This window comes from Amblyraja radiata, chromosome 5, assembly GCF_010909765.2.
Source record: "Amblyraja radiata isolate CabotCenter1 chromosome 5, sAmbRad1.1.pri, whole genome shotgun sequence".
In the NCBI taxonomy this organism is placed as follows: Eukaryota; Metazoa; Chordata; class Chondrichthyes; order Rajiformes; family Rajidae; genus Amblyraja; species Amblyraja radiata.
Genome location: NC_045960.1, coordinates 102,247,588 through 102,263,266, shown reverse-complemented (window position 1 = coordinate 102,263,266; position 15,679 = coordinate 102,247,588). Strand labels below are relative to the sequence as shown.

General features: G+C 43.4%; 1 protein-coding gene across 8 annotated transcripts in view; it reads right to left on the bottom strand.

Moving 5' to 3' along the window:
* fam135a (family with sequence similarity 135 member A) overlaps nucleotides 1-14,466 on the bottom strand; it is a 127,051-nt gene extending 112,585 nt beyond the window's left edge. For 4 of the 8 annotated variants that reach the window (XM_033021898.1, XM_033021903.1, XM_033021897.1 and 1 more), the window contains exon 1: nucleotides 13,959-14,442. The gene's annotated coding sequence lies outside the window, so the exon portion shown is untranslated. Of the gene's footprint in view, nucleotides 1-13,958 lie in introns of all 8 variants that reach the window. The other 4 variants (XM_033021902.1, XM_033021901.1, XM_033021904.1 and 1 more) reach the window with 4 other exon arrangements.
* Nucleotides 14,467-15,679: the final 1,213 nt, after the last annotated feature.

The following is a 15,679-nucleotide window of genomic DNA, read 5'->3' as shown; positions in this document are numbered from 1 at the left end:
GTTAAATTGCTCATGTGGAAACTATTGCAATATTACCATGAAATTTCACATGTGAATTAAGAACAGAAAATACAAAGAAATTTAAAGTACTCCTAATAAAAAGGTAGCTTTACACTAATTCTAATCTGCTTAAAATTCCAGAAAGGATATTCTGGTTGCTAAAGTCCTTGCTGAATCATCAAGAATCTTAGCAAGCACAAAATCTGTTCTGGTATTTTAAGAAGATTAAAATTAATATCAACCAGCATATAATATTTCATAAATATTTAGAAACATAGAAAATAGGTGCAGGAGGCCATTCAGCCCTTCGAGCCAGCACCGCCATTCATTGTGATCATGGCTGATCGTCCCCAATCAATAACCGTGCCTGCCTTCTCCCCATATCCCTTGATTCCACCAGCCCCTAGAGCTCTATCTAACTCTCTCTTAAATCCATCCAGTGATTTGGCTTCCATTGCCCTCTGTGAATTCCACAAATTCACAACTCTCTGGGTGAAAAAGTTTATTCTCACCTCAGTCTTAAATGGCCTCCTCTCTATTCTAAGACTGTGGCCCCTGGTTCTGGACTCGCCCAACATTGGGAACATTTTTCCTGCATCGAGCTTGTCCAGTCCTTTTATAATTTTATATGTTTCTATAAGATCCCCCTCATCCTTCTAAACTCCAGTGAATACAAGCCTAGTCTTTTCAATCTTTCCTCATATGACAATCCCGCCATCCCAGGGATCAATCTCGTGAACCTACCTACGCTGCACTGCCTCAATCACAAGGATGTCCTTCCTCAAATTAGGAGACCAAAACTGTACACAATACTCCAGATGAGGTCTTACCAGAGCCCTATGCGAAGGGCGCGCAGCATCGTCAAGGACTGCTCTCACCCCAGCCACAGTCTGTTTACCCTCGTACCATCCGGGACGTGCTACAGGCCTCTCCGTTGCCGGACCAGCAAGTCCAGGAACAGCTTCTTCCCTGCGGCTGTCACATTACTTAACTCTGTATCTCGGTGATTGCCAGTCACCCCCCCCCCCCGGACACTCCTTCCCCCGGAACAAATTGCACTATGTATGTACGTATATATATTTATTTATTGCTGATATTCTATGTTCGCTCTTCTGGGGAGATGCTAACTGCATTTCGTTGTCTCTGTACTGTACACTGCACAATGACAATAAAGTTTGAATCTGAATCTATACAACTGCAGAAGAACCTCTTTACTCCTATACTGAAATCCTCTTGTTATTTCCCATCTGAATTATAGCCTTTTTTTTTTTAAACATACTCTTTCATTGGCATTCCACAACAAACACATTTCCAAAAAACGGGTTTCAGGTATAATACTATATGTATACATCATCCACTTATGTTTGCTTGAATTGCCACTTTTTGAGATTTGTACAAAACAAATATAGAAAAAAGAACACAATAAAAACTCCAAAGACTTAGGGAGTGATCCTTTCTTTATCATATAATCAAATATTTATAAAAATGAAGTCTGGCCTATGAGGCGTTACATAGTTAACCCAATTTTCCCAGTGTGACACAAATAAATCCAATTTAAAGTTAACCTCTGCTGTTATTTTCTCCATTTTATAAATGTCCATTGTGATGTCCATCCATGCATTCAGTTGGACTCTCCTTTGATAACCATTTCTTTGTGAGAGCTTTTTTACCAGTTTCCATCAATATATTCAGTAAGTATGTGTCTTTTTTCCTGCCGGTCTTCAGGTACGAGTCCAAAAAACATGGTCTTAATCTCCAGGGGCACATGACATCTAAAAATATCATGTAAAGCATCATGTAACTCTCTCCAAAAACTTTAATAACAGGGCAATCCCAGAGAACATGATAATGATCTGTCTTTAAATTTCCACATTTTCTCCAACAAACTGGAGAGTACCCACCGAATTATAGCCTTATAGTTTTGGTATTAAACGTCCTTAGCATTAAGCAATAACATAGTTACAGCCTAACTGTGTGAACATTGAATTCTCCAATTTTGAGCACATAACCTGCAACGCCCAGACTCAAACATCACCTATTCATGTTGTCCAGAGATGCTACCTGACATGCTGATTTACTCCCACACTTGGTGCCTTATTTTGTAAACCAGCAACTGCAGTTCCTTGTGTAAACAATAACATACTGTTAGCTTGGCCAATTATTTGTTGTATTAATACAATAACCTTCGACAAACTATATATGCTACTTCAAATCCCTGGAATTAGAATCAGAATAATGTAGCATGGCAACAGGCCCTTCGCCTAAGCAAAATGCCCATCTAAGCTATTCCAGGTAGACACTAAATGCTGGAGTAACTCAGCAGGACAGGCAGCATCTCTGGAAAAAAAGAATGGGTGATGTTATGTGTTGAGACCCTTCTTTAGATTGAGCTAATCTAAGCTATTCCAGTGTTAGGCCCACATCCCTCTAAATCTTTCCTATCCATGCACCTGTCTAAATGTCTTTTAAATATTACTACTGCACCTGCCTCAACCAATTTCTCTGGCAGCTTGTTCCATTTATGTACCACCTTTTGTGTGAATAAACTGTCCACCAATTCCCTATTGAATCTTTCTCCTCTCTGGAAATTGCAGAGTTATGAATGCAGGCCAGTCCATCACATAATCCAACCCTTCCCCCCCCCCATTGATTCCATCTACACCACGTTTCCTCAGATAACATAATCAAGGACCATTTTCCCTTTCCTGCCATGGGAAAACAACTGCGTGCATTCATCTTATTTATGCTTCTCATGATTTTATACACCTGCAAGATCACCCCCTTGATCACCTAAAATCCAAGTACAGGTGCACAACCTTTTATCCGAAAGCCTTGGGACCAGACACTTCTCGGATTTCGGAATTTTTCGGATTTCCGAATGGAAGATTTTTAGCGTAGATTAGGTAGGTAGCGCGGGCGGCTTGAAAAGTCTGGAGCGGCTGCCTCCTCCCCGAGACCGGGGAATCATTGTAAATCATTGCTTAAATGTTAGTCAGTTAGTTTGGAGGGATTTTATGTGGTGGGGGGTGAAGGGGGAAACTTTAATTCTTAGTCCCCTACCTGGTCGGAGAGGCGGGGAGCGGGCAAAGCCTTACCGGGTCGCCGTGCAGTAAGCTCCGGAGCGCTGTGGCCGCCGACTCCCAACATCGCGGAGCTGGGGGCTGCGGGCGTCCGGCCGCGGGCGGCGCCGGTTGGAGCTCCGACCCCGGCAACTCTACCCCTGGCTGCGCGGCGCTCCAAATCCAGCGCCGCCCGCGGCCGGACGCCCGCAGCCCCAGCTCCGCGATGTTGGGAGTCGGCGGCGTCACAGTGCTGGGATACCAGCAGGGAGCGGGCAATGCCTTACCGGGTCGCCGTGCGGTAAGCTCCGGAGCGCTGTGGCCGCCGACACACAACATCGCGGAGCTGGGGCTGCGGGCGTCCGGCCGCGGGCCGCACTGGATTTGGAGCGCCGCGCAGCCAGGGGTAGAGTTGCCGGGGTCGGAGCTACAACCGGCGCCGCCCGCGGCCGGACGCCCGCAGCCCCCAGCTCCGCGATGTTGGGAGTCGGCGGCCACAGCGCTCCGGAGCTTACTGCACGGCGACCCGGTAAGGCATTGCCCGCTCCCCACCTCTCCGACCAGGTAGGGGACTAAGAATTAAAGTTTCCCCCTTCACATAAAAGCCCTCCAGACTAACTGACTAACATTTAAGCAATGATTTACAGATGTTTAAGTGTCTCCCCGGTCTCCGGGGAGGAGTCAGCCGCTACAGTAGTACAGACCTGGGTTGACCGTGGGTCGTTTCGGGTCAAGTTTGGCGCCAAACGCGAGCTCAGGTGTGCAGACGACATCCTGGAAAAAATGTCCGGTTTTCTGAGCTTTTCGGTTTCCGGAACTCCGGATAAAAGGTTGTGCACCTGTAATAAAATCCTAATCTGCCTAACCTCTTCCTATAACACAGCCCCATGAGTCCTGGCAATATTCTTGTTAATCTGCTTTGCATTCCGTCCATCTCAATGACGTCTTTCCGATACGGGGTAACCACTGTACATAATACTTCAAGTTTGACCACACCAACGTCTTATACAGCTGCAACTTAATGTCCCAACTACTGTTCTCAATACCATGTTTCATGTGCCAAACCCCTTCTTCATCACTCTATCTACCTGTGATTCCAGTTGCAGGAAAGGTACTTTTATTCCTCAGTCCCTTTGTCTACAACACTTCACTAATCCCTACCATTCATTGTCAAACTCTTGCTCTGGTTTGATTTACAAAAATGCAACATCTCGCACTTAATTGAATGTCTAGGACCACACACCTATCTGATCAAGATTTCACGGTACTTTTTGACAATGTTCTTCAGTCCACAATACCTCCTTTTTAAAATCATCTGCAAACCTATTAATCATGCCTCTCCATCTTCATCCAAATAGTTGATATAGATAACAATGGACCTAGCACTGACCCAAGGCACAGCCATCTACAAGTCACAGATTGTGATGATAATCTATCTATCTGCCTGGATGGATGCAGTTCCAATTTGCATGTGCCCTCTCCATGTGGACATGAATCCAGTTAAGGCAGAAGAATATAGCCACCCTACTGTTCCAAATATATCAATCATTAAAAGTTGCACTTCAAGTTAACAAAGCCATAAGCGTGCAAGTCAAAGTGAATATTTAATTCTAGAAGAGCACAATTGAAAAGATGGAAAGTTTTGGTACAACTACAATTACTGTGCTGCTTCCAGTTCTGATACAATATTTTAAGAAGCCTATTAAGTCAATTGGGCAGCTATAGTGATAATCTGCTTATACTAAAAATGCAAGCATTCACATTTCAGGAATGGATCAATAGACTGGGCATCTTTTCCCCTGAGATGGGAAGGATGAGGGATGACCTAATGAAATCTTAAAAAAATTAAAAACATTCTAAAATGGATTCAGAGTGTTTTCACTTGCTAGAAATATCAAAATTGTATATATCAATAAGGTGAAACCAAATAGGCAATTCGAGAGAAACCTCTTTCCTCAAAAGTATTGAGAATGTATGCTATCAAAAGAAGGGGAAGAAGAAAATAGGACAGATGTTTGGACAAGCATAAGGTAGGTGAAAGCAATAGAGGTTTACGATGATAGACTGAGATGAGAGAAAACCTGAAGGAGGTATGAGTGGTGGATAAACATCGATATTAATTGATTGTGCCTAATTTCTGTGCTGTTTGTGTTATGTTATCCCAGGTAATATAATGGCATGGCGTCAAATGGAATTTGTCCTATTCTCATCAGCACACTGCTGTCCTATAGGTACAGCGAAGCGAAAACACTCTATATAATTGTGCATGATGATCTTCACACATGGAAAGTTTATAAGAGTTTAAAAAAAGGAAAACAATAAACTTATTATCTTCCTGTAACTTAATGAACACACCTATTCTGACTCAATTCTGGTTTCACATTCTGCTTTGTGCAATCTGTCCACATCTCCATTTCAGTTAGATGTCTAGTTTCAGCTAATGATTGCCTCATTAGCTGAAATTGAGCATCTAACTGAAAGTGTCCATATAGAAATATATATTTGAAAAATAAAACATTATAGAATGCTGATCTTATATTTGCTTCATGAATGACAACGAACACAAATAAAACACATTACGGGTGTATTTATACATAACTAAAACTCTGATCTTGTTATCTTCCGGTTGCGGTCTTTCTATTTGCGCAAAACGGTACGCGATAACGCTACGATTTTTCGCCAGCGTACTCACCGTTCTCCTCTGCTGAGAGTGCCGATCATTCCGATCGGGGGTGTAATGTAAAAGTTAGCGAGGTATAAAAATCACGCGTGTGCAGATCGATCTCCTCTCCTGCCAGTCGATGCCGCATGGATTGCTCTTTTTTCCTGTCTGCCCCTTCCTGGGGCAGGAAGGGGGACGGTCTGCCCCTTCCTGCGCCATTGCGTCTTTACTGGAGCTGAGGGATGCTCTTGATGGCCGGCGGTGGTCTCCAACCAGACACAATTATCGGAGGGACCGGAAGCGGGCCCGCCCAACCCAGCGCGGAGATGTCACCAAACGGAAAACGGAGACTACTGGAGCTGATCGAGGCTTTGGATGGCCTGGTCTCCAAACAGACACAATCTTCGGAGGGACCGGAAGCGGCCCGGCCCGGCCCAACCCAGCCCGGCCCAGAGTCAGAGATGTCGCCAGATGGAAAACGGAGGCTCTGAACCAGGCGGAGGAGAACGTCCAGCGCCAAGCGCCCGACGTGAGTCCTCAGCTCACCGTCAGCTACAGCCCCTTCCCCTCTGGTGCCCCCTCGCTGGCTCCTGCCCACCTCCCCCATGATACCCCCCTCTGCCCCATCTTTTCTCAGAGCCCTCTGCCACCCCCTGCCCACATTCCCACCCCCCTCTCCGGTTCCACAACGCTCGCTGCCCCGCCCCCATAACCCCCCTCACCCCTCCCACCCACACACCCCTCCCCACTCCTCCCACCCACACACCCCTCCCCCCTCTCCGGCCCCACAACGCTCGTTGCCCCCCGAATGGTGAAATATTGCTTTGGGGGAACTGGTGAGTGATGGAATATTGCGTTGGGGAATGGGTTGCGTTGGGGGACCAGGCCTCCCGTGTGACTGGGACCCAACGGGTCCCACTTAGTCTAGTAAAATCTAATGCGGACAAATATTTGAATTGCTACAATTACAATCAAAGTTGCGTGCTTAAATTCAGAATCACACTCAAGCTCAAGTATGGTGATTCTAATTTCTGTAATGAATGCAACAACTTAAAAACACACCTTTGCAATCAGAGGCAGAATTGCATTTTCTTAAACAAAAGTTGGTGTTCGTAAATTCAATTATGGCTGCTTCATTTGAAGTATAGTCACTTTGCGAAATATGAAATGCAGCAGCTAATTGACATACAGGACATTCCCAAAGCAGCAACGTAATGAACTAATAATTTGTTTTTCAGAGATGTCGACTCAGGGATAGCTAATTCCATTGCTCTATTGAAATGGTATCATGGGATCTCTTACATCCACTCAGGACTCATCTGGAAACAGTTTAACATCTTTTCTGACAGATGACACCTCAGTAACTTCTATACTAATCAATTGTTCTACTTTTATTTGCTCCCGTCTCTGAAGTGGAGCTGCACCTTTCTACCTCAGAGGTAAAGAGCAAAGATACTAGAAGATACTAGCTCCTCTAGTATCGTTAGGTAAGAGTGCTACCAATTAACCAACAACTGAAATGGGAAAAAGTTAAGTAGACATTTTAAAAACATATCACAATACTGGATGTATTTATCAGCTGCTCCTCGAAATAAACACTCAATAGAAAGCCCCCAAAAATGTAGATGGTGGAAATTTGAAATAAAAATGGAAAAGGTTGAAGTACCCAGTTGGTGTGTAATGAGAAATAGAGATTACATTTCACCCGCATGACCGTTCGACAACATTAGTACTCCCTCTCTCTCTTCCATATCTCCCATAACCCCAGTGTCAACTCTCCTCTCGCTAAAGAAGCCGCTTGACCCGCTGGGCATTTTTAGTATTTTCTGACTTTGACATATTCACCTTCCTTCCACTGCAGCTTTCAACTTTAAAAAAATTGTTGTAGTATAATCAGGTAGCTACTTAACAGAAAGACTACTATTTTCTTCTTAAGAGGGATGAGAAAAGAGCATAGAGTAAAATCATAGAAACATTCAGCCCTTCGAGCCAGCACCGCCATTCATTGTGATAATGGCTGATCGTCCCCTATCAATAACCCTTGCCTGCCTTCTCCCCATATCCCTTGACTCCACTAGCCCCTAGAGCTCTATCTAACTCTCTCTTAAATCCATCCAGTGATTTGGCCTCCACTTCCCTCTGTGGCAGGGAATTCCATAAATTCACAACTCTCTGGGTGAAAAAGTTTTTTCTCACCTCAGTCTTAAATGACCTCCCCTTTATTCTAAGACTGTGGCCCCTGGTTCTGGACTCGCCCAACATTGGGTACATTTTTCCTGCATCTAGCTTGTCCAGTCCTTTTATAATTTTATATGTTTCTATAAGATCCCCCCTCATCCTAAACTCCAGTGAATACAAGCCTAGTCTTTTCAATCTTTCCTCATATGACAGTCCCGCCATCCCAGGGATCAATCTCGTGAACCTACGCTGCACTGCCTCAATCACAAGGATGTCCTTCCTCAAATTAAGAGACCAAAACTGTACACAATACTCCAGATGTAGGTCTCACCAGAGCCCTATACAACTGCAGAAGAATCTCTTTACTCCTGAAATCCTCTTGTTATGAAGGCCAACATTCCATTAGCTTTCTTCACTGCCTACTGTACCTGCAAGCCAACTTTCAGTGACCGGTGTACAAGGACGCCCAGGTCTCGCTGCACCTCCCCCTTACCTAACCTAACCCCAATCATAATCATAAAGAAGACTTGGTTTTTTAACCATTGAATCAAATCTGCAGAAACAAAAATTAAAGTTGCAGTGCTAATACCATAAGCAGGTTGTATTCGATCCATTCTGATGACAGGTCTTCAGACTGAAATTTCTACCGTTTCTCTATTATTGTCTGATCTACTGAGCATTTTACTGTGCATGCTTCTGGTCTTTTTTTGAAATTTTCAATGACAAATAATCTATGCCATATCTTTGAATCTTGTCGATGGGCTGGTGTGTTGCTGTGCACTGGATTAGGGAATTAAACCAAGGCATGATCTGAACAAGATATTGTCTTTGTTCTGTCCTGATAGAACGTTAAAACTATGGATATTAATTATTTTTACAAGTTTTGTTTCTCCCTGGCTGCAAGCATGAATTTAGTTACCAGTGAGCTCATTTCTCCATATACAAGTGCATTTCTTGCTGCAGTAATTTGCAAAGAAAGAAAGTACAGGATATATTAAGTTAGCTGCTAACTTCCTTCATTTTCAGATGCTCTGCAAACGGTAAGGCAAATTGTCTGGGCATACATTTTTGATTATAATCTCTGATGTATAAAGCCTATTTCCATTTTCATTTATCTAGTTTAAGGCAGGGAATCGCCAGCACTTCCCATGCCTTGCTATTATCTCTGGTGCCTTCAAACAAGTCTTATTCCATCCTCCCAGTTCTCATTGTCATGTTATCCCTTGGCACCATCAATAAGCACACCAGGAATTTCACTTGCATGCTAACCACAGCCCAGATCACACTCAACACCACTTCTGATTTTACTACCATCTTCAAAGAGTTTGCTCAATATCTAACACAGGCTGAGCAAATATTTCTTTCTACACAGGGTTCTGTGTTCCGATCCAGTCATTCTGTTGACCTCTTCTTCCGTCTGGCACCCTGCTGCCGTAGATGGATCAAGTTTGAGGAAGAGTCACGTCTCTAAATGTCACCCACATATATTCTCCAGATACTGCCTGACCCACTGATGTATGCCAGCGCTATGTCTTTTTTTAAAATTCAGCAGCATTTGCAGTTCCACACATTTACATTTATCTGAATACATAATGAGAAGATCACAATCATTGTATTCAGTTCCCATGGCATACATTATTCCCTAGCCACTAATTCTGTTACTTGAATGGCTATTGCCAAAAACTGACCACGAGGCAAGTTCCAGACTGCACATCCTCTCCTCTTCCACACCATCTCTACAACATTGCCTGATTTAATGTGCAGGAAAGAACAGATGCTGGTTCAACTCGAAGGTAGACGCAAAATGCTGGAGCAACTCAGCGGGACAGCATCTCTGGAGAGAAGGAATGGGTGACGTCTCTGAAGAAGGGTCTCAACCCCGAAACGTCACCCATTCACTCTCTCCAGAGATGCTGCCTGTCCTGCTGAGTTGAATCAGGATTTTGTGTCTTGCCTGATTTCAACTGTTTTTCAACTCATCAGATGCTGGAACTCTGATTCACACTTTCATTACCTAATCCAATGCTCTTCTCGCCAACCTCTCTCAGGAGCAAGAGATCAAGAGCGTTTATTTGTCATATTCAGCACATATGATCCGGAACAATGAAACTCTTACTTGCTACAGTGCTCTCCATAATGTTTGGGACAAAGACACATCATTTATTTATTTGCCTTGGTACTCCACAATTTGAGATTTGTAATAGAAAATCACATGTGGTTAAAGTGCACATTGTCAGATTTTATTAAAGGCCATTTTTAGACATTTTGGTTTCACCATGTAGAAATTACAACTGTGTTTATACATAGTCCCCCCCATTTCAGGACACCATCATGTTTTGGACACATGGCATCACAGGTGTTTGTAATTGCTCAGGTGTGTTTAATTGCCTCTTTGATGCAGGTATAAGGGTGCTCTCAGCACCCAGTCTATCCATCACCTTTGGAAACTTATATTGCTGTTTATCAACATGAGGATCAAAGTTGTGCCAATGAAAGTCAAAGAAGCCATGATGAGACTGAGAAACAAGAATAAAACTGTTCGAGACATCAGCCAAACCTTAGGCTTACCAAAATCAACGGTTTGAAACAATGGTTAAGAAGAAAGAGAGCACTGATGAGCTTACTAATTGCAAAGAGACTGGCAGGCCAAAGAAGAACTCCACTGCTGATGACAGAAGAATTCTCTCTATAATAAAGAAAAATCCCCAAACACCTGTCCGACAGATCAGACACAATTTTCAGGAGTCAGGTGTGGATTTGTAATTGAACACTGCCCGCAAAAGAGTTCATGAACAGAAATACAGAAGCTACACTGCAAGATGCAAACCACTGGTTTGCCGCAAAAATAGGATGGCCAGGTTACAGTTTGCCAAGAAGTACTTAAAAGAGCTACCACAGTTCTGGAAAATGGTCTTGTAGACAGATGAGATGAAGATTAACATATCAGAGTGATGGCAAGAGCAAAGTATGGAGGAGAGAAGGAACTGCCCAAGATCCAAAGCATGCCCCCTCATCTGTGAAACACGGTGGTGGGGGTGTTATGGCCTGGGCATGTATGGCTGCTGAAGGTACTGGCTCACTTATTTTCATTGACGATACAACTGCTGATGGTAGTAGCGTAATGAATTCTGAAGTGTATGGGCACATTCTATCTGCTCAAGCAAACAAAAGCCTTAAAACTCATTGGCCAGCAGATCATTCTACAGCAAGACAACAATCTCAAACATAATACTAAAGCAACAAAGGAGTTTTTCAAAGCTAAAAAATGTTTAATTCTTGACTGGCCAAGTCAATCACCCGATCTGAACCCAATTGAGCATGCTTTTTATATGCTGAAGAGAAAACTGAAGGGGATTAGCCCCCAAAACAAGCTAAAGATGGCTGCAATACAGGCCTGGCATAGCATCACCAGAAAAGACATCCAGCAACTGGTGATGTCCATGAATCGCAGACTTCAAGCAGTCATTGCATTGAAAGGATATGCAACAAAAGACTACTTTCATTTACATTACATTACTGTGTCCCAAACATTATGGGGCGCTGAAATGGGGGGGGGGGGGGGGGGACTATGTATAAGCACTGCTGTAATTTCTACATGGTGAAACCAAAATGTATAAACATACCCTTTAATAAAATCTGACAATGTGCATTTTAACCACATGTGATATTTTTTTCTATTACAAATCTCAAATTGTGGAGTACAGAGGCAAATAAATAAATGATGGGTCATTGTCCCAATCATTATGGAGGGTACTGTAAATCTCCTCCATTCCATCACACCTATAGTTGTTGATCGATATCAGATTCCATTTAAGAATCTTAAAACTTACATTTTTTGAAAACAAAAAATTCTCTCATCAGTTTCCCCTCAGCATACTGTATCAACATGTGCCAGCACACTAATTGATAATGCAAACTAACATCCCGACTACTAGATGTCATTCCTATTAAAATCCTAGCACATTTATTTCACCTTTTTTTCGATTGTATGTGGTGGAATAATAAATAATCCAGTGCACCCCCATGAATTTCACAGGAGTAGGGGAACCAAGGGTCCAGTGTGTCACAACAAGAGCAGGAACCAGGGGCCTAGTGTATCAAAGTAATCGTTGGAATGCAGGCCCTGGTGTTTCAGAGTGAGAACAGGAATATTTAAATGCAACTGCTTCTTCACAAAAAAGGTTTAGCTTACAGGATTTCAGTACAAGAGCTTGATAGTACAATATAAAATGACTATTACAATGTAGCTTTAATAATTCAAAATAAAGTAAACGTTAATAAATTGATTCCTCCTCTCCTGAAAGAAATTATTAATTGTGACATTAATGGTGTTCATGTACTGCCTTTAACTCAGCAAACCAGTCCAAGTCACAGGAGTACTATTAAACACAAACCTGACACCGTGCTTCCAATGGTGATATTAGGATAAAATAACCAAACCAGTAACCAACATTTAGGCTTTAAGAAGCATCAAAATCAAAAGGCACTGTTGTCCATTGGACATATAAGTAGAATTAGGCCATTCAGCCCATCGAGTTTACTCCACCTTTCGATCATTGCCTATCTATTTTCCCCTCTCAACTCTATTCTCCTGCCTTCCTGCCCCATCACCCTTTGATGTCCTTACCAATCAAGAACCTAACAATCTCCGCTTTAAAAATACCCAACGCCTAGCCTCCACAGCCTCCTGTGGCAATGAATTCCATAGATTAATCACGTTTTGGCTAAATAAATTCCTCCTCGTCTGTCAAGGGAAGGAAATTCAAAACGGCGAATCTCAGTACTTTAAGGCATGGTCATCATTGAGTTAGCATGGAAAGAGGTTCTTTGGCCTACCATGTCCATGCTGGCCATCAAGCACCTATTATACTGATCCTTCAGGCAGTGCATAGCAACCACATAATGAGTGAAAAACAATTGTTATTCAAATTTTCCCCAAATTCCTCCCCAATCATGCCTGACCCACTGAGTTCCTCCAGCATTTTGCATTTTGTGTCCTCAGATTATGTCTTGTGTCCTTAGATTACTAACACATCCATGAAGGAGAAACGTTTTTCACTATCATCCCAGTTTAAGGCCCCCATCATATTTGTAAATCTCAAGTGGGTCTCCACCGAGCCTTCCCTGTCTCAAAGAAAACAAAACCACTTTATCCAAACTGCCATCCTCACTTCCCCTGCCCTCCTACCCAGTCCCGTAGAATCACATTATTTCTAGAGATGGCATCCAGAAATAAACACAACACTCCGTCTGTGTCATGTTGTCACAATTTATCCCACCTGTTATTATATTGCACAGCCCAGGGAATGAATGTGTGTATCCCCTATGCCTTCCCAACCATCTCATCTACTGTGCTGCTGGATTTGTGCACAAAAGGTATCTTTGTTCCATGAGACAATGACATGCAGAAATGATTAACAAATTCAAACAAGCGAAGTTCAGGCATCGTGAAAGATTATATGATTTTAAAACAAGGACGCAAGTTTAAAATCAAGCATCATCAAAAATAGGAACTTGACTAGGTCAATGTGCAGTGCAGTGCAGCGATGCATCCAACAGAAAAATAAAAAAATAGAACCAGGGAGAAAAATAGCACTGTGGAGAGAGAGAACTATGCTGATCTCCATCGGTGGTTATTCGCCCAACTGATGTTATGTTGGCCCTTTGAAAACTATTTAATTGGCCGGATTCTCCTGCCCTTCCCCATAGCCTCGTAAAGTTTAGCTTCCAACTATGCAAAGTTACTGGAGTCTGCACCCATGGCCCTTTCCGATACCGTATTCTAATTTATGAAAATTAGCCCGATAAAATGTTTATCATCACCTGCCTGAAGCGCGTCTCTTCTGTTTACTAATCCTCACGTCACTGAAACCCATACTTCCTAATGTTCCTTAATGTCGGAATCCGCACTTCTCTTCTTAACCATCAAAGGGAAAACAACAAGGCGATAGAAACACATGTACATGCACATACATACAAGAGAATCAACACCAACAAGGCTGGCTGCAATGCCTGGACAACAGATGGGCGCTGACAGCCATGTTCCCACCGCCATTTACCTCTAAATTCCAAATGCCCGTCCAAAATAAATAGCGGGGGCAGGGAGGTGATGCCCGGGGTAGGTCGGCGGTGCCAGGTCGCCCGCGGGCTCCGGGGCCACAGTTCTAGCCGCGCCAGTTCCGTTCTTTCCCCCCCCCCCCGCCCCCTGTAACTGGCTGTGTGAGAGGGGGAACGTCAGGCGAGTTCAAAATATAACCGCCACCTTCGCTGGGCAGCCGCAGCCAGCGAGCCGCGCTCCCGCCGCCACCGAGCAGGAGCCGCCGCCGCCGCCTAGGCCTCGGCGTGGAGGTGAGCAGGGGGTGTGGATTCAAACAACATCGGGGCCAGCCTCGTCACCTCCGTTCAGGTCGATCGCCCGTTTCGGTCGGCACTTCAGCATCAACTAGTTTTGGGTTTTTTTTTTAACAGAGGAGACGCGGTGTGAGAGAGAGAGAGAAAAGAAATAATCCCAACTGTCACTGAGCTGCAGGCGGAGTGTTGCGCCCCCCCAGGCTCACTGCGCGTGCGCGGCGGCGGGCGAGGCTTGCGCGCGGAGGTGAGCGGCGCTCTCCGTCTTCGAAGGACAACGCAAGCGGTGCTTCATTCGTCTGGACCCTCTCCGGTCTACGGACTCGTCCTTGTCGGCTGTTCCGAAAATCCATCAGAAATTACGTATTAAGATGTGTTTTTTTCAGCTTTCAATGCATTCATGGAGCGCTGGAAGCTTTTGGGGGGCGGTAATCTAGGGGCGGTAGAGGTGTATGAAAACCATAAGTAGGAATGTTACAACATTTTGAGATTTAAAAATCAAGTCTAATTTATCCCATCAGATAAAGCACAAAATAAGTTTAATTTGACACCTAATTCACTTTCATATCTTCAGTATCAAAATAGTTATGGCCATTTTCATACTCGGAAACGGCTTTTCCATTGACTTAACACAAAAGCTGTGATCGAGGACAGTCAAAAGAAATGTTCAGTTATTATAGATTGCAGCATTCTCAAACAAATATGAAACAATCTTACTTGGATGACCTGAAATTAAAGCATATCATTAGTTAGTTACCCAATTGTAGCTAATTACAAAATTCAATTACTAGATCGAAACATCTATCCATTTCTTAAGAAAAGATTAATATTTTTAAATAGCCTAAGTGTCCAACTAACATTCACACAAGAATTCACAATATAACATGATTTTTTAATCTCATTGTCATGAATTTATAGGCCAAATGGAAGGAATTTAGTGTTTAATTCCTGTAAATTAATGGCCATTTAAATCATCTTGCGAATGAGATTTTGTGGAACGCGATCAATTGGAACGTTGTGGTTGCGGTGAATTTAAACCCCATATCGGCAGGAAAAACACTGCCGGTTCGTATGGGGCCTAAATCACCTTTTCGCAACGTAAAATTTGGATTAAGGTAATCCTAAGAAGCACGTTTATATGTAAAATAAACGGCTTTCCTTTAGCTGTCTGGTACGTGAAATCCGTCCCCGTTGTCGGCGTTCACGGCATTAGAAGCTAATTTTTATTTTACTCCAGTGCTGAAATTGTCCAGCGATTTAAAAAAAAAAAAAAAATTCACAGAAAGGCCGTCGGAACAATTCTTCAGCATTAGCTAGCACCCCGAGAAAATATATCCAGGACAGGCAGGAGAAAACCACATTTTAATCCCGCCCCCTCTCCCTCCCAGCCGCGCACACGGTCAGTGGCAGAACTGCAGCGCCGCTGAAGGTA